This window comes from Aythya ferina (assembly GCF_964211825.1).
Source record: "Aythya ferina genome assembly, chromosome: 15".
In the NCBI taxonomy this organism is placed as follows: domain Eukaryota; kingdom Metazoa; phylum Chordata; class Aves; order Anseriformes; family Anatidae; genus Aythya; species Aythya ferina.
In genome coordinates, this window is record NC_140314.1 from 9,311,163 (window position 1) to 9,331,493 (window position 20,331).

General features: G+C 42.7%; 1 long non-coding RNA gene across 1 annotated transcript in view; it reads right to left on the minus strand.

Annotated features, from left to right (window-relative positions):
- LOC311445060 overlaps positions 1-20,331 on the minus strand; it is a 320,201-nt gene that overhangs the window by 99,868 nt on the left and 200,002 nt on the right. Inside the window, exon 8 of the long non-coding RNA XR_014698176.1 lies at positions 4,878-4,995. This is a non-coding gene — a long non-coding RNA (uncharacterized lncRNA). The remainder of the gene's footprint in view (positions 1-4,877; positions 4,996-20,331) is intronic.

Below are 20,331 nucleotides of genomic sequence, written 5' to 3' on the forward strand. Positions count from 1 at the left end.
AAATATTTAGCGCTCCGTGCAAAGCCTACTCTATGATTAATTTGGCCTTAACTTCATCTCTCTGTGATCTTGCCTACCCACTATTTACTTAGAGGTGCATTTCTGGAGAACACTTATCTAACGTATTTACAAGTCCTCACCGCAGCAGCAGGTTTTGGCAAGCAGCAAGCTCCCCTCCTATCCTGTAACAAGATCCTGGAGATCATGGGAGAGGGAAACCAAGAAAAAGACATGGAGGAAGAGGAGGGAAAGGAGCACAGGGAAGGGAGGACAAAGAAGAGCAAGAGAGAAAGAGTGCATGGGTACAGAGGCAGGGCAACGCAAAGGGAAGCATGTGTGAGCGGCAGCAGGAGCATGGGAATGGAAAGGGGGGAGAGAGCAAAGAGAGAGCAGGAAAGCAAGTGAGGGACATGGGGCCTAAGGAAAAGATCAGAGTGAGAAGGACGGAAAGATCTTCTGTTTTCTCTTATTTTGGTACAAAGAGAGTATTGGTGTCACCAATTCATAGTTGTAATAATTTACTCCATTTTTAGTATTGGTTCCATTTACTGAATGGAAGGGCAGTCTCTGTGAGCATTGCTCTCAGCAGAACAGGAGTACGTCTCCGTTCTGGAACCTATTAAAGTGTCACCTTTGGTATTCTGCATCCTCAAACCTATCAATACATAATACACCACTTCAAATCTCTCTCATTCCCAAGAAAAATGACTGATGAGTTTCCTCAAAATCATCATTTTCCCTGACAGGGACACAGTTCCTGCCCTCCATTTCCCAGATATCCTCAAGAAATGCAGAAGACAGAAGAGATTTGACTAAATGTTAATACCCAGAGCATTGTTCTGCCTTTGAGAAGAGAAAGAGAAAGGGCAGTCATGTCTCTGTGTGCTACCCATGAGTGTGGTCTGACCCGCTCTGCTGATACACAGTACTTCAGAGCACTCAGAATTGGTTTAAGGAGCTCAAAACCAAGCTTGGGGTCCTGCCTATTATAAAAAAAATATATACTTAGAAAAAATAAATAAATTAAACACAAGTTAACTGAGAAAGATGTTTTCCTTGCTTAAGCACAACTGCAGTAGGGAAAGGAGGAGGTATCTCCTTGGGTTGGGTAGTAACGAGCCCGCAGAGGATACACCTACGTTGCCAGAGGCCTAATCACTTCTCTCATTTTGCATATCCCTTCTACAATCCAGTCACACCTACATGAGCAGCGTATTTCTATATTTATCCACCACTAATCCCTAATTCTTACGGAACTGAATCTCATTAAATTTTGTCCTCCTGGCTGTCAGATGACTGGCAGCCCAGCTCGCTCCATGGGCATGTACAACAAGGCTATGCTGATTTACTCGCACCGCTTACCCAACTCTTTAACGTCTGTCGGCTAACAGAAAAGTGGGCAACCTGCCAGCCAAGGGCACGCTATGGCGTGTCCTGCTCTTTGAAAGATTATTTACACGGCAAGATGTTTGCATGAATGCAAATCATGAGGTGTTTCGCCCCCCCTTAATCCAAGACAGAGGCGTTAAACTCATCTCTTCTCATGGTGCTGATGTTTTCAACGTGGGGCTTGCTGCCACAGCTAGCGGCCATCACACACGGCGACGCGTGACACCCAGAGGCTGAGGGGCTCGGTATGGTTAGTCTGTCACAAAGAAAACCGGGTGGTTACAGGCTTACAGAGCACCTTTGCAGGAAGAAAATATCAGGTGCTAAAAAGCTCTTTCATATAAAGAAGATGAGCACACCAAAGTCAAATAACTGGCAATGAAAGCCAAACAGATGCAAATGAGCAAGAAGCAGAAATTTATAAACCCATGAGCATGGTTAAGTGCAGCACCAAAAGTTACATAGCTGGACTGGACAGAGAGAAAGAGCACCACTGAACCCACCAAATTCAGTCCTGCCCACCCAGCGGGCTGGCACAGGGATGTGAGCCCCATCGCTCTCAGCTCTCACAGAGCAGGCAGGGAAAGAGAAGCACAAATTTCTGGGGAAAACCCCAGCAGCTCCCCACCATATGCTGCACATCACAACTACTGCGGCAACCATGGCAAACAGCACCTTAAGGCTTCAGGGATCCTTCCTGCAGTGGTTGTGTCTTTTTCTCAAGATAAAAATACACTGCTTAATTCCTTAAAATGTTTTTTAAAAGCTGCAGCAATATATACTGATGAAAGCAAATTGCTGCTCCCTGCTTACCTGTCTCTTCCTATCTGAGCCATGGCTTGTTTTTTGTTGTTTGGATCTATCCTATCTCCTGCCCTTACTACCTAAATCTTCCAGGTCTTCACTGCATCCAGAATCACTCTCAAGGCAAGGTCCTACTCATCTCCACACAGAATCCAACATTGACTGGACAAAAGAACACACGGCTCAACTAAGAGAGGAAAGCTGTAACACCCCATGGCAGGTTAAGCACTCACCCAACTTCTTTTCTGATTTTTATTCCTCCAAGACATCAAGATCAAGCCTTAAAGTGAGTGAAAAAAAGGGTGAATAGTAAATGGTAGGCACAGAGATTTAGGTGGAAGAAAGGAAGGCTTGTTTAACACTTCTTAATTGGTTTACGAACTCAACAGAAGTTAGAAGTAATTTCTACTTCACCTCCAAACGTCCTACGTCTCACAGACAGCAACACTAAAGCAAAATGTAATTATTTAGAGAGTCATTTTTATCCTTCTCTCAAATCTATGTGAAAGCCCTGCCTCCCCTTGAGTATAAAAATTACAATATATCAATCACATTAAGCGAGAGCCACCACCAGACACTCAGGATTTCTCCAGGGGTGTGTAATTGCGTTACCCAGCGACATCAGGCATCTTGTCTTCTGAAAAATCACACTGAGCAAATCAAAATAACCTAATGATTGCTTAGACGTGTCTAATTCCTTTACAAGCAATCACAACTGTTCTGAGATAGCAACAAAAATTCACATGCAAACCTCATTTAGTTGAGCTTCGCCTCCTTCCAGGTACATTTTTCAGCTGAGGAAAAGAATCCCATTTATGACTGATACAAAACTAGCATATGGTTATTGCTCCTCTCAAATATTCTTAATCATCCTGCAGCATGCGGTATGTGTGGCTTACACAGTGCAGATGGTTGACAAATTCTGGTTAAACCAGTCTTGGGTATTGTTCTTACCCCAAGCAATTTCAGAAGAGCCCACTCCCGTTACTACAATGAAAAGTAATTTTCTGAACTCAGAGCAAACGTCTGGATATCACAGGGTATAGAAATGCCCTATTCAGTGCAATAAACAGGGCTGCTAACGAAGTCTTCCCTTCCTAGCACTCGGAGTGTATTTTACCATGAGACCTGTAGTAGGTGAGACATGCAGAGCTGACACACAGCACTATCAGCTCAATGGGAATTCTGTTGTTTAACCTACAGCCTTCAACCCAGTCACGCACAGCACATCCGTGGTCTCAAAAATGTCGTCTTCCTAGGTGTAAGTATTTATCTCTTACCCTCTTTCCCTCCCCTCTGAGTGCCAGCCAGCTCCCTGATCCCTGCCATAAGCAAGCCAGCATTTGTACAAGTGTTTCATAGGCACTTGGTAAAACCTCCTGGTGCTCCTAACAGCAGCGTTTTGTTTATTTTCAAAAACAGAAAAAAAAAAAAGAAAGCTTATTTGGTAAGCTTGGTGAGTGTACCGACAGCCTGGATTGCTAAAAGACTTCAGCCTTGAAGAGCTTTTTATTTACTTTTTTGTTTCTTTCTTGTGTTACTTCAAAAGTTTTCCCAGTGGCTCTAATCTGTAATAGAATATTAAGCTGCAAAACATCTCCCGTAGCTTTGTTGGTCACAGTTACTGAGAAGATTTGATTCCTACTGTTCTTAAAAGGCGAGCGACAGACTTTGTCGGGGCGTACATGACCTTTGCAAAGCAGCAGCCCGGTAGGAACCGCGTCGATTGCTCCAACCTGTCAATGAGCAACAGCCGCAGAGCCAGCGGGAGAACAAGGCCTGATGCCTGCAGTTAAATAACAGCACCTCAGGAGAGCACATTTAGGAAATAGCTGAAGGGCTGGAAGGTCACTCTGGATGAATCGCCCCTTTCTCAGGAGCTGGCACTGCTGCCAGCCAGCAGCTCCTCTGGCTGGCTCTGGTTGTAACGCGTGGCCTGGATCTAAAGGCGTCCAGTGCTTAGGAAGAAGTGGTCTTTTTATAGATAGGAGCTTTTCTCTGTAATTTATTATGCTTAAAGAAACACTAAACTTCTCTAAGAAATTCATAAAACCCAAGGGCTTGAGTTTCTTTAAACCAGTGAAGGCTCTCAGAAGCAAATGGCCTGCCCATCTTTCCACACCCGGCTCTGCTGAGGTCTCCCACGTGCCTTTGAGGACCAAGTGTCCCCAAACACCCTTCACCCACAGCAATCGATGCTATTGTCCCTTCAAACACTCAACAGCTAGAGTTTGCAGGCCTTCCAATTTTTACCACAAAATGTTAAGAATCACAGCATTTTCCCCTGAAGGCCTACCCAAGACAGCTCTGTGCAGCTTTCTTCACACCACATGCAGCACTGGCCCAATCTTGAAGAGCTCTCAGCTCTTATCTAACTCACTGATTTCGCTGCTCACTTTGCAGCTAACTCCTACGAACCCTCAACAGCTCCAAGAAGGATCCCTGGGTGGTACACGTCAAATAATGCTTTGTTGAGCAAAACCCAACTTTCAGAAAAATATAAGAAGAAAGTATAAGTCCCCAGCTGGGGACACCCATTGTGTCCTGAGCCCACGCAGCAGGTAGGTGAGCACAGGTACAGAAATGTTGCTGCATGATTAAGCCCTCTGTGCTACCATGTTAAAGATCACATCCATCATCCAGGCATGCAGACGCCCTTTTCCTTGACTGTAGTTTCAGCTTACCTCACCGTCCCGGCCCGCATGCTGCTGTGAGAGCCCCCGGGTCACGGTGTGCAGCCTTCCTGCTTTGTCTCCTCTTGTTTTTCTTGCTGCTCCCTGCTGCTTCTGGGTACCTCTGTACCTGTCCAAATGACAGACGAAAATCACGTTGATACCAAGCCTCTATTTATACTCATTCTAGTATTTGGATCCTTCAGCTGTCCCTAAGGAAAGGGACGTTTAATGCTTTCTATGCGTAGTCTGCATGAAGATCATCAGTCTTTATAAGCCTGGTGTGATCACAGAATCACAGAATCACAGAATTTTCTAGGTTGGAAGAGACCTCAAGGTCATCGAGTCCAACCTCCAACCTAACGCTAACAGTCCCCACTAAACCATTTCCCTAAGCTCTACATCTAAACGTCTTTTAAAGACTTCCAGGGATGGTGACTCCACCACTTCCCTGGGCAGCCTGTTCCAGTGCCTCACAACCCTTTCAGTGAAGAAGTTCTTCCTAACATCTAACCTAAAACTCCTCTGGCTCAACTTAAGCCCATTCCCCCTCGTCCTGTCACCAGGCACGTGGGAGAACAGGCCAACCCCCACCTCGCTACAGCCTCCCTTGAGGTACCTAAAAAGAGCGATAAGGTCACCCCTGAGCCTCCTCTTCTCCAGGCTGAACAAGCCCAGCTCCCTCAGCCGCTCCTCGTAGGACTTGTTCTCCAGGCCCCTCACCAGCTTCGTCGCCCTTCTCTGCATCCGCTCAAGCACCTCGATGTCCTTCTTGTAGCGAGGGGCCCAAAACTGAACACAGTACTCGAGGTGCGGCCTCACCAGAGCTGAGTACAGGGGGACGATCACCTCCCTAGCCCTGCTGGTCACACTGTTCCTGATACAAGCCAGGATGCCGTTGGCCTTCTTGGCCACCTGAGCACACTGCTGGCTCATATTCAGCCGACTATCCACCATCACTCCCAGGTCCTTCTCTGCCTGGCAGCTTTCCAACCATTCCTCTCCCAGCCTGTAGCTCTGCTTGGGGTTATTGCGCCCCAGGTGCAGGACCCGGCACTTGGCCTTGTTGAACTTCATGCAGTTGACCTCAGCCCATCGGTGCAGCCTATCCAAATTCTCCTGCAGAGCCTTCCTACCCTTGGGCAGATCGACACACGCACCTAACTTGGTGTCATCTGCGAACTTAGTGAGGGTGCACTCGATGCCCTCGTCCAGATCATCGATGAAGATATTAAAGAGGACCGGCCCCAGCACCGAGCCCTGGGGGACGCCACTAGTGACTGGCCTCCAACTGGACTTGGCTCCATTCACCACGACTCTTTGGGCCCGGCTATCCAGCCAGTTTCTAACCCAACGAAGCGTGCGCCAGTCCAAGCCAAGAGCAGCCAGTTTCTTGAGGAGAATGCTGTGGGAGACGGTGTCAAAAGCCTTGCTGAAGTCAAGGTAGACCACATCCACAGCCTTTCCCTCATCCACCCAGCGCGTCACTCTGTCATAGAAGGAGATCAGGTTCGTCAGGCATGACCTGCCTTTCATAAACCCATGCTGACTGGGCCTGATCGCCTGCTTGCCCTGCAAGTGCTGCATGATGGCTCTCAGGAGGATCTGCTCCATGAGCTTTCCTGGCACTGAGGTCAAACTGACAGGCCTGTAGTTTCCCGGGTCTGCCCTCCGGCCCTTCTTGTAGATGGGCGTCACGTTTGCTAGCCGCCAGTCAATTGGGACCTCCCCTGATAGCCAGGACTGCTGATGTTTCTTAAGATGTACCCATCCCTCAGCACAATGACAGGAATATCCACAAGCCAAGTGATATTTTCTAACAGCCTAAAACCTACCACAAGGTGTTTCTTTCATTGCCAGCTGAAAGAGCAAGTGTCTCAAAAGTGGATCTTTTACTACAAGCAATGCGAGCTAGAAGTAACACAAATCAAATATTCCACTCTTTCTATTATTATTTATTTCCTTGAATCTGCCATCTCTGACACCTTCCTTCCCTTTTTTAAAAGCTTTTCTAATCCAGAGTGGCATATGAAACAGAGTGCTGTAAAGTGCACCCAGTGAAGTCTAGCTGTGTAATTTGGCAATAGTTTTACAATGACTGTTTTTCTGAACCCATTAGTACACTTTCCTGATGTTCTAGTAGTAATATAAAAAAAATAAAGTAAAGCGTAAACTGTACAACTTGTATAAAAGCTTAGAGCAGGCAATGCACTCCTTGGCACAATTGCACTTTTCAAAAATAGGATTTTTATCACAGTCTTTCATTTCCAGTCAATCGAGGTCTGTATTTATAGATCATTTTTCACATATATTACTCAGTGTCTGCTCTCTCTATCTCTGCTCTGGTAAATATTTTTGCCTGCTGCAAAGGATATAAGGGCAACACAGCCAAGATGAATTCTTGCATTGGAGTCTCGCAGCTGAGATGACAGTGACATACGGCAAGATATTAGAGCACTATAGTGTCAGAAACGTACAGTAAGTCTGAATAAAGGATGTAGCCTAGAGTTTTATAGCCTCAGGTCCAAGAAAGCAAAGATAAAAGGTGCACCTCCGTTGTAACAAACAGCCAACTTAGTCATTCAGAATAATATGCCCCATCAATTAAACTTAACCTATTGATTCATCATCTCACTGGAGCCAGCCCAGGTGTCTTGGATGACAGCGGGGCCTATTTCACGTGCTGCAGCAGAGATCAACGGGGAGGTGGCGCAGGGTATCAGACGGTGCCTATGTGTCTAACTAAGAAAAACAAACTATAACTTAGCATTATTAAACTGTTTTACTGCTTCTAGACAGGCATAAGTGTTATATAATGTAATCCAGATGATGTAGCTGAGAAGTACAGCCATGTAAAGCGCTAAACCTACCTCGCTACCACAAGACTGCTGTGCTTTTCTCATGGGCAGCGGGCTGCTGCTCCCTGTGAGTTCTCGGTTACTGGGAGCAGGCTGCCACTTGTTTTGGGGCCACCACAGATACCACTCAAGAACAGAATGGAACAGACTCCTATAAACAAAGAGTATTTTGGTTTTCTGTATCGATGGTACGTTGTCATTCCCTGGGGGGGCTAATCCAGACTCGGTGAAAGCGAGCATATTGAGAAGACAGAGAACAGGTGTGGCCATTCTTTGTCCCAGCAGTTCTGCATGTACATCATTTATGCCTGCAGTCTTAACATTCAAAGCCACATCAATTTAGCTAGCACAAAGATTTTTAAACAGCTAACAAATTCTGAGCATGGCCAGAACTAGCTGAATTCAAATTTGCCTTATATTGAGTTCCCTCAACTCAGCGAAGGCAGCTGCTTAATATGCAATTAAGGCTCCCTGTGCAGGTTGTTCTACCTGCTATGTAAGCTCTGTAAGCTGTTAGTATTATATCAAAAATCATAAATGATTAAGAACTAATGCAATGGAGAGTTAGTGTAAGGCAACAAAGAGGCAGGTTATGGGAAATGCAGATCACATCCAAGTCTCAGAGTCACTTTCAGGACTGTAAAAAGCCAAACAGCCCATTTAATGTCACGTTAGTTGGTTTGTTAAAGTGATACAGAAGGACTATTTCAAGGTGTCGAGCTTTAGCAGAGTGTGCTTTGAATTCCTTTCATAAGAGAACTGTACTATTCTGATCTGATTTTAAGTTTATATAAGGTGTCACAACAGGATATATAAATAACAAAGAAACAATCCTGCAATGCTAAGTAATCCATACAAATTCTATCACAATAATAAAGTCTTTCAGAATTTTATCCGCAGGGCTCCAGATAACCTCATCCCATGAGGAATTCAGTAACTCCATCAGTCAAGAACCACAAAGGTGGGCTGCTAGCTGGCTTTGGAAGTAACACCAGCAAAACTCTGCAAATGCAGCTTCTCGAATGGAATTAATTCAATGAGACTGGGATGCAGAGATTCATTTCAGGCTCATTTTTTCTACATCTTTTAGAGTTTAAATACTTCCAATTGATAGGCTTGAAACCCCAGCAATTGCCTTGACTTTCTAATGCAATATCTTTGTGGGTAGAATCCTGAAAGACAGAAAAAATATTGGCACATGGCAGCATTATTTAATTTAACTTCATCTGCAGGCCAAAAACACTTAATCTAAATTCCACTGGAATTACCATACTTAGCATACTCACACTATGACTGAATTTTAATAACCTAAAATTAAAGCTGAGATTGTTGGAAGAGGGAAACATGAAAACTGAACTACTCATTTTTCTCTTTCAAAGACCTACAAGTTAGTCTTGATTTTAACACAGTGAAGGATCTCCTGTCATGCCAGGTATCACAGTTCAGTGTGTAATTTACAAAATAGGGTAACATAAAAAAATACAACAAGATAACAAAAGCAAAGATGTTTCTTTCCTCCAAAGAATTTCCAACTAAAACTTGAAATAATGAATAAAACCAGATCGAGACCATCATGAAACCACTCTGCTCTGTGAAAATTTAGTGGCTTAACGCAGTTTCTTGATTTTTTGTCAGCAAAAATATTTTGAGGGATTTTTGATACAATAGTGTGATGCGCTTGTGAACAGAGGCAATATGAAAAAAATACTCAAATAGGGTTCTCTTGCTATCATAAGGGAGATGGACTGAAGGGAAAGGCTAAACTGACAAGGCACCCCTTGGAACAGAATGGGGCACCCAGGAGTGGGTGTCTGACATTTGATGGAAGAGAGGAAAGAAAACCCAGGAAGAGTTGAATCCAGACCAATAGGATGCTCAAAGGAACTTTCAAAGAAGTTGTCTTGGCAACTGCACTCAGTATACACATACGCACAGTGAGACTGCATTTGTGAAGTGAGAAGCTCACACAGTTAAGGTTGGAACTGGCAGGAAGTTCCACTGGACCAGTCAAGGAAGGCCAACCTCAGAGATATCACTAAGGCAAAATCAGCAAGGCCAAGATCTATCTTGACATAACAGCTAAAGAAGAGAAGCAATTGCAGGTGATGTGTGTATTACAGACCACAAACAAAAGGAAAACAGGGAGGAGAAAGAAGGAAGAACCAAGGGTTAGTGGAAAGGGCTAGTGTTTGTCAGGTGCCACCTAGGTTGAAACCAGCATAAGAAATGAACCAACTGAGAAATACAGAAAGGAAGAAATTTCTTCCGTCTTCTCTTACTTGTGATCAAGTCCAATACACAAATCCAGATTTATTGACATCAGAATGATACAGACCATTCTAGAGGTGAATTTAACATTATAAAGGAAAAGAAAAACAATTCTATCTAGTTTCCTACATCTGCTGCTGCTCCCTAAAGAATCTGGAGAGACAAAGCAGTGCTGTGCCCCCATATCTGAAAGCATTATACATCTGAAATAGGTCAATTGACTCAAACCAGGAGGGAGGTCTGGGCAGCTTTCTTCAACACATCTTTTATTCAGACACCTTGGGACACCACGTGAAGTTCTTATCAGCACCTTTCCTTTATATAAAGTAACAAGAGCTGGATGAATACAAACTGTGAATGAAAATCAGAATGCTGTTTCTAAATCCATATGAAATGGGTATTTGCTTCGCTCCTTTCTTTACTTTTTTTTTCTTATTCTGATAGATCACTGAAGAGCTGAACTGAATTTATTATTCAAGCTAATTTTTGAGGGCAACTCATGCTAACCCACTTAATAAACCATGTACAAGGTTTTTGGTTACATAAAGAGGTTTTAAAAAAGCATTTTTAAGACTTTGCTGATGCACTGACTTGTAGCAAAGAACCATTTCTGTTTCTACACTAAAACAAGACACTCCCATTTGAAAACTTGAAATGCAATTATCTCTATAATTTTGTTTTCTGATTGTCTGGGATAATATGTCTTTGTAGGAACAAGAGGGATACAACTGTGCTAGTTACTATAATTTCTCTTGCTAAGGCTCTAACCAAGTCTGAGAAAAAAACACATAGGAAAAAACAATTTTGTTTTGCCAAATGCTAGTGATGGTAAAGCATCAGTGTTTTTACCACTTAGCGAGTCACAGTTTTATTATTTTCCTGTAGAAACTGTATAGAATTTCTTGTTTAAGCAAAACTAAAAAAAAAAAAAAAAAAAAAAAAAAGCGGTACGGCTTTCTAATAACAGTAAAAATCATAACCTTTTTCCTCTCTGATGCATTTTAACAACAGATCTGTCCAGCAATCAGCACACTGTGGAAGCTGCACTGAGTCTCTGGGTCAGGTCCCAAGAGGCACTAGAAACATGTACGTTGGTCCAGGCACACAGCATGGGGACCCTCAGAGAAACCCAGGACTTCTGCCAGGCCACAAAAGGCCTGGAAATTTAAGACATGACTTTCTTCATGTGCTTTAATACAAGACTCTGAAATACTGAGATGCAGGAACAAACACAACGTTGTCTTTGTGCAACTTGGAGAACCCATTTAACTTCAGGCACTTACCTTAGACCCGACCAGCCTTTGGGTAGCACAGCTCTCCCAGCTCCATACAGAAAAGCCAGCCTTCTAAACCAAGATGCTCTGAATCTTACCATTGCCTAATGCAGTCAAACATAACCACAATAAAAAACACCGTCCTATTTGGATTTCTTATCGATCAGTCTTCTGCTGTGAATGGGTTTATTTTCTTCTTTGACCTCGGTACAGGCAGCTATTTAGAAGCTTTTCAAAATCCAGTTTTCTATTATTCAGAGACAGATTTGAATGTATCGACTCAGAACAAGAACTTGTTTTTACCGTTGTTTTTCTCTGAATTTTCTTCCTCCCACTTTGCTTTTGTGTTCTTTCCCTTTCCTCCCAAGGTGGATGCAAACCTCAGGCTGCCCGAGTAGCTTTTAAATGTTAAATAAAACACATCAGCCTGCCACGTCTGCCTCAGCAGAAAGTCAATACCCACTCCAGGAGCAATCAAGCACCCAAGCATGGAAGCTAAAGCAAAAGCCTGTAAAAATGCAGCAGCACAGACCGAAACTGGTGCAAGTAAAGGTTTTCTTGTAAACCTCCAGTTTAAACTAACTTTATCTAAGAAATTACTAAGTCTTTGATCAACCTGAGCTAAATGTTGGGATTAGGAACTCAGTGTGTGGCTAAGTGAAATTCTGAACCATGTCTCAGTCAACTATCTTCCACCAAGTTTACTGATATCGTAGCAATAAAGTACCGACCTAACTTTTCCAACTCTAAATCCCTTATGTGCCCTGAATTTTAGCTACACTGCATCTTAATATTTTTCCAGTTTCTATAAATGCAAACAGTGAGAAAAATGCTTTCTTCTAACAACACAACTTTGAAAACCCTTACCTAAAAACTGAAGTTATTTCACATGGGTCACTGAACATGCCCTGGATGACAAATGCTTTTTATCACTATCAGTCTTGAGAAGTGGCTCAATGAAGAAGTGTCTAAGTGTGCAGAACAATGCTACGCACATTAGAAATGGCCTGATTTTTTTCTCCAGATAGACTAAAAATAATGTAGCTAGCCCAGCAAATATTTTTAACCTTTATTCTGTAGAAAGGCTCTTGTCCTTGTGAAAAATCTATAGAAAGAGACTAAAAACTCCATAGGCTTCAAAAATAATCTGTATTTTTGTATAGTAAATAGCCCAGATAAGGAGTACGTAATTTTACCCTGAAATAAATAATCTTGAAAAATGTTTTTAATCCTAGAATTGGGTGCTCGCTGTTGGGGCTAAGCACTGAGAATCAGAACAGACAGGAAATCGCCTCTGTGCTCAGCCACATGTAGTCAGTCCTTACCATCGAGAGACACAAGCACGTGTGCTCTCAGGCACGCAGTGGGTACAAGGAATTGATTTAATTTCTGTGTCATAGTGTTTTGTTTCTTCAGAGAGAATTGCCAGACTAATTCTAATATAACTGCAATCCAGCAATCCAGCCTCCTTAATGCACATCCCATTGTCAGCAATGTGGTGCTCCTGGCAAATTGGTGGAAAAAAAAGAGAACAAGGAACTCACAGAACAAATATCATCATGAAGAGCTTCATGTAACGTCTCCAAAAGATTTTTATACTGACGTAATCATTTTCTATACATCATACTAAAGGGCCAAATCCTACAAGGACTTACGAGCATTTGCAGCATTCAACACATCAGAAGCTCTACTGAAGTCAGTTCCACCAAAGCACACTAAGAAACAGAACACATGCTTAAGGGCTTGTAGGACTTAAGAGATTAAATGGAAAAATACCTGAATGCAAAAATGGTGTATGTGCTGGGTACCTCATAGGGATAGACAGATCACTGCACACACCTGATTTGGGGGCTCTTAAAAAATAAATTAAGTCTTGGCACTACTGGGCAAGATTCATTAAAATCAACTAAGAGACCAACCCAGGGGAACAGAAGCAGGAAGCAAAAACAGGACTTTTACCTGGAATGCAATCTGACCTGCAAGCACCCAGTTTTCACCCAAAATTCAGAGAATAATTAAACCTCAATTCTCTGAAGGTTTATTATGTCACCTCAAAATGAACTTCTCAATCCCTAGCATTACAACAGCCTTCAGAGGCAAGTCCTACTTACAGTCTGTACAATAAAACACAAAACAAACAAAAAAAAGAAAACCACCACAGATGTAAAGGTCAGGATTTACATTCTTAAAAGATACACCTTGAAAATCCACCTCTCATTAATTTTTAGGAGATGCCTGTCTTCACTATTTCACCACTTGTTCCATCTTTGCTCTTTGTACAGAAAATGAGTTGCACATTTTAGCTAAAACACTGGCTTATCCAACCTCCGGCAGCATCTCTGCTCTGCAGATTAGCATGGGGAAGCTATCACACAAGCTAGGTGCAGGCAATTTATAGGAAGAGGCCAGGCAGAGCAGAGGAAACAATGCAGCACATCAGTTGTCTGGGTGATAAATATGATAACTACCCTGGTCGGGTGACTGCCACCTTTAATCAAAGTGCGTGTTATGGAGAGTGACTGATGGGCAAACACGATCACGGCAAGAAGCAAAACTCTTCTAAACAAACACCTTAAAAGATCAAAGAATGAACAGAAAGATCCTCATCTGCATGTCTTTCATCCCCAGTGCCATAAAGTGGCATTTTACTTGATAATACTAATATAAATGTACTCTTGAAGACTTTTAAAGCCCAAAAAGATTGTGAAGAGCACTGAAGGCCTCAGAAACACGGAACTCATTAAAATCATAATTAAATATGAAGAAAACTTCACTAATATGAGTTAGATTTTGAGGCTGTAATGCTGGTGTCATCATTAACCCAACCAGGGGCACTCCGCCTATGTGTGAGCAACACCACAACCAGTGTACCCAGTCTGGAGCACAAACATTCAATGCCAAGAGAAACTGGTGCTGCTCCTGGCTTTCTCTGCTTAAATCTCCTTCTTATTCTGCGGTGTTTGGCCAAAAGGACTGAAAAATATTTCTAAAATAATGGGTAATATAAACTGCACAGAGGAAACATTTTAAACAAGGAAATTCATATCTATAAAATGCCAGTTCCTCGTGCTTTCTGGAGTCACAAACATTTATTCCAGCACTTAAAAATAATGTGAATATTTTACACTGAGAAAAAACATTAAGATGTCCATAACTGTGATGGGTATTTGCACTCTCAAGCATTGCGGTGATTCAGGAGCAGACATGCTAACAGACATGCCTGTTCAGAAGTAATTTCAAGACAGTATTAGGAAGGTCTGTAATATGGACATTCTTTCACAGTCCTGTGGTAGAAGAGAAATGTAGAAAGAGAATTGCATTAAAACAAGATCATTTCTATTCCTAAAGGCATGCAATTGCGTTTTGAAAGCCTGGCTTTTATTTAGACTATGTTTTAAACATGCCTGCTACAAAGACACTTAGAAAGTACCTAATTGCGCAGGGCTATCTGTTAAAAATTCTCCAGTAAAGAAACAAGCCCATGAGGAGAGCTCTGCAGGACAGGGGCTGCCTTTCTCTGGGCAGCACTTGATGCAGCGAGGCCCCAGTCGTCTTTGAGCCTTTCTGAAGTTGCTGTAACGTAAGTGTTCCTTACACCAGAGACAACCAGGCTAATTTCATGTCCCTTCACAGAATCCCCTCTGAGATCTTACACTACATTGCAAACCTAGATTAATTACAACTACTCACAAAAACAGCCAGAAGTCAGGTTGCACAAAACCCCCTAAAAGACCATTTTATCGTTAGATTCCAGAGATCAGAAACTATACTGCCATTACTGCCTGGCCAGAAAGACGACGTCTGTCCCACAGCTTAAAGCGTATGCTCAGCTTGTCAAAACAACTACATTCTGCCATGGAAATACCTCTTTACAGACACCAGCTGCATCTCGGGAGGACACACCACTAGAGCGATGGTCAGCTCCCTGACCCTCAGCACCATTTGCAGAACTGTGCTACCAAGGATGACCCTGTGAAACAGGAGTTGAGCTGTCGATTCACCCACCTCATCAAATATCCCTCGCCAGGCTCCTCCTCCAGGAACCAATGCTGGGGGATTGGTTGGGTCTTTCTCGGAAGGGTACTGCTTTCTGTTTAGGAAGCTGCAGTACAATACAGAGAAGCTTTAAACAAAGCACAGATTTCATAAATGATTCTGTTACCAATTTATAACTAGAAAGACATTTTCTACAAGAAAAGTAATAATATATTTAATATATTCAATAACAATTTAAACATTTTTTCTAAAACCAAAGAAATAATAATGTCCTACAACGTCTTCCCTTTCCTTCTCCACATCCCTACCCCTTTAACCTCTGTCAACACCTTCAGAAATGTCATTACCATGTCCTTAGAAAGGTTGTTATAAATGCCATTCAGTTTAACGTTTTACTGGGTTGAAGAGGATGCACGGACTTGTACAAGAAAAAAGCCACCTGGGCAATGCTGCTGGTCACTGTGATGGGTAAATTGGCATAACCAGCTAGTCCACGTCACGTCATTCCCCTAAAGAACTGTACCCAGGTGCTACCTGGGGTTTGTTTGAGGCTTACAAGCAGAGCCCACATTCAGAAGACCGCATATAGCCAGCAGCGGTTGTGGCAGCATGTGTTCACAAAGCACACAGAGAGTCTAAAGCAAGGAAAAACTAGAGCTGGGAACAGCTACCATGGAGAAACCTATCAGCCCAAAATGAAGTCACAACAAAAGAACAACTTCAGCATCTTCAGTCAGGGCTCACTGGCAGTCATAGGCTCCGAATTATCTACAAATTGTATTCATGTGTCCCAGAAACACACAGCCATTTTGCACACAGGCATGACCATTCTTGAACTTGTGATTTTTAAAAACCAAACCTCTGCCTCAACAGCAGAATTTAATCTCTTTTATTTACGGCTCTCCCAATTCCCCAAACAATTAGGTTGCAACTGTACAGGGAGGCATCGACAGAGCCTGATCTCTCTTCCCACACAGCAGTGAGCCGGGTACTCCTCCTTCCTGGCACGCTCGCATCCGCGTGGCATTGCAAGGTCGCTTTGATTTGTAGCACCAGAGGATTACAGAAACCTCAGGCATGTCAGAAGCCTTCACTTTCCACTAGATGCTCACTGAATTATTTCCAAATTTACTGGAAAGCGAACAGCTGCCAAAGAGTCTCACTGCCCACAGCCCAGGAAGGCAAAGAGTAATGAATTAAACTTTAGAAGAGATGCAAAGTCTTTGGCTTGCAAGGTGAGACATCATAATCCCATACTCAGGTTTATTTACTTTCTAGTGACAAAGCTGGCATCCTTGAATGACATCTTTCCAAGCCCAGGTTAATTACAAACCTAAATAGAAGATGATAGAATGCTGCTGTTACAGCTGAAATTCTCTTCAATACTGATTTAGAGGAACAGAAAGAGCATTCCTGAAGCTTTAGTTAGAAATTGTTAAACAAATGCAAAACACAAAATGGGTCAGTCACAGGTCTCCCACCTGGAAGCAGGAATACCTGCCTGTTAGTCCACACCTCCACTTACTCAGCCTTTGCTTACTCATCTAGAAAGTGGAACAGCTATTTCATACAACATTGGCTGACACGTGTTAAGAATTCAGATAGCTGAGATACCACATCGTAACAGCATGAATCACGGTTGTGATTGTGACAAAAAAATAGTCTGCCTAGATGAGGAGTGAATATGTCAGCAAATATGGAAGTGATAAAAGCCTAAATGACTTATTCTCCTTGCACAGCTCATGATATTGCTAACGCAAGAAGATGTGAGAAATGTACTTAACAGCGCAGCCAGGAGCATGGCCCCAGCTGAAGCCTCTGGAAGCACCTAAGGTCAACCTCCAGGCTGTTGGAGACAGGAGTATAAGGGATCTAAGTAGGTGCCCATGACACTCAATTGAAAATAAGATACAAGCAGCATACGAAATGGTTTGAGCTGCAAAGAGCAGCACAACTGCTCTTGGCACTGCAATGATGACTTACTCATTCCTGACACTAGTTTATTTGTTCCTTACCTCCTCTGTGACATGCTCCATCTCTTGCTGTATGATGCGACTGCATCAAACGTATGCTTAAGTTATTAGCTGCCAAACTCTTCATAGAATCACAGGATGGCTGAGGTTGGAAGGGACCTCATGATTTTATCTGGTCCAACCCCTGCTCCAGCAGGGCAACCCAAAGCTGATCTCCAAGGAGGAGACTCCACAGCCTCTCTGGCAGCTCGTGCCAGGATTCCAACACCTGCACAGCACAGAAGTGCTGCCTGGTGTTCAGATCAAAACTCGTGTGCTCCTGTTTGTGGCTACTGCCTCTGGGCCTGGCCCTGGGCACCACTGAGCAGAGCCTGGCTCCATCCTCTGTGCACCCTGCCTTCAGGGACTTCAGGGACATCTGTGAGACCCCCTGAGCCTCCCCTACTCCAGGCCGAGCAGGCCCAGCTTGCTCAGTCCCTCCTCCAAGGACAGGTGATTTTAACATTATTTTCATCCTAAATGTAAAGCACAGTACCATACCAGCTACTAGGAACGCAATTAACTCTGTCACAGTCAAAACCAGGACAGGGAGTTTGCAATATTAGAAAAATCAGGAGACAAACACAGAAAGGATCAAGCTTGTTACATTATCAATATTCAGCTATATTTCATCATGACAAGAAAAAACAATCCTTATTCCCTTTACTGATAATTTTTTATTTACTCCAAATTTTATTGCATTTAATAAAGGTGAAAAGGACAAAAGTTTAAGAAAATGGCACACCTCTTTGAAACACAGAAAACAGAAACTGAAAAAAGCAGAAACTATTTGATATCAAATAAAGATAATTCTACCTTTATGCCAAAAGCTGTGTATTTCTGAGCACCAATATTGCATCTTACTTCAGGAAAAAAAAAAAAATCTTAAAAAAGGCATAGAGAAACAAAGTCTCCTGACTTTTAGACAACAGATAAAGAGAGAGATCCCTTTAATACCTCCTTTTCTCAGGAAGAATTCAGGGAAGAGCTTTGTTACTGACTTCTAGGCTCCTAACCGCAAAGCTGATGCAGTGTGAGGCAGACTTCATTTCTAGAGGAAGTTCTTTTTGACATGAATTTGCCTGTCTCTAATTCAACTATAAGAACTACTTTCTAAGAGGATTAAGTAAGACAACAGTGAAGTTCAGCAACAATATACCACACAGTAAATAAATTCCTTAACTGGATAGTTGGAGCACAGTTGAAAGCAGGAGTATATAAGATTCATTAGGAGTCTCTGCAATTTAAAAAAAAAAAAAAAAAAAAAACAACAACTTCTGCTTCTAGTGCTTCACCTACCTTTCCCTGAGCATCTGACTCTGGACAGAGATATTGTGAAAAGGCCTTTTCAAGAGTAAAATTAGCATGTGATATTAACTTAAATATATGTTAAACTGTAGAAAAGGGAGACTGCAGGCCGGCACTGAGGTAACCTGCAACTCTGCCTGAGGTAAGGCCTAAGCCTTAACTGAGAGTAAGAAAGTTAAAGTCTGTGTAACAGAAAAGTAAACTTTTTTGTTTTGTTTTAAAATCAGAAGCATTAGTAAGCAAAATAAAAAGTGGAGTTATGAACAGCTGCCCAGAACATGGCTCAGACCACAACTTACCACTGGGAGTGCGAGCCATGCGTCCACAAGCGCTGTCGGTGATACCAGGCCATGGAGATAAACACCACAGGTATAAAGGGGCAGAGCACAGAAACACTTCCAAAAGCACTTCCCAAGAGCAGTGCAGCTATGAAGTACATCCCCTTCCACACCACCAGGGCCACATTTCTCACAAGAACGTGTGCCCCAAGCAGCCCAAGCACTCTCCTCGCCTGGCAGCGTGCTGCTCGCAGCCCTCCTGTGGTGCTAGGCCCGAGGGCAGAGGCTCCAGTGCCACTCACGTTCCCACTGCCCAAACAGCATTAATTAGTTCATTTTATATCAATTAGATAGTTTTAACTGGTCATGAATAACAAAACAACAACAGATAAATTAATTTGAGTAAGAATGTAACTCATTTGGGAAGCTGTTTGTTATTCTCAGAAATGAGCAAACAAATAGAAAGCCTTCTAAAAGCAACACATAACTCTTGAAAAGTGTTCATACCAGCATCCAGAAACACAAAATATAAAACATGCACCTTGCTGCACCTTAAAATCATGTATTTCTACAGAAAAAAAAATAATACTCCGAATGTTCAGTTTTCTCACATTACAACACTTCACTAGTAAAAATACACAGCTCAAATGACTAAAATATATACTAAAAAAAAAAAAAGGAAAAATAAAAGTTTTTTTTTTGTTGTTGTTGTTTAGAAAAGGCTTTTTTTTTTTTTTAGAAAAGGTCTTCTTTGCATTTGGCCAGCTGAATTTACTGTTTAAAAAAAAAAAAAAAAGTAAAACTGTGAAACTATTGCACTGCTCTGAGCAGGAGGTCAGGCCTGCCACGGCCTCTTAACACCTCCATTTTGAGGAGTGGCACTTGCAGAGCTGGGCGGCTCTGCTGCTGCAGCAAGGCCTCCCCTGTGCCACAGGCTGAGGCAGGCCCCCCAGCTCCCCTGCTCCCCATCCCTCCTGCTTCCCCCTTCCACAATAACTTCTTTTACTGTGAGAGGAGTCTAATGAGAAAAGCACAAACAAACCTGAGCTCCCTAGGCTGACCAAAGGCCGTCCCCGCTCCTTCTCTTCCAAACATCCCATATTTACCAAACTCAGCAGTGCTGTGTACTGCAGTAATAAAAACTTCAGCTTCTGCACCTTCCTTCTGGCATGACCATTATTTTGTCCCTTTGATATATCATATTATTTCTGCTTACAGTGCATATGAAGTCTGTCCTACTATTGCTGTATTTTTTCCTCTTAAATGATGTGTATAAAACAAAGGACATCCCCGACGGTTATCTGGTGTTTTTGCTTTCTCAGGTATAAAAGTTTTCCAATATAACTCAAAACTCAGCTTTCCGTGAGCTGAGCCCAGCTCCACAAGTTATGAAAGCCACACTCATCTGTCATTCAACTGTACTTAGGCAGCTATGGATAATCCCGGAAACAGCCCTTTCCCATCTGCACTCC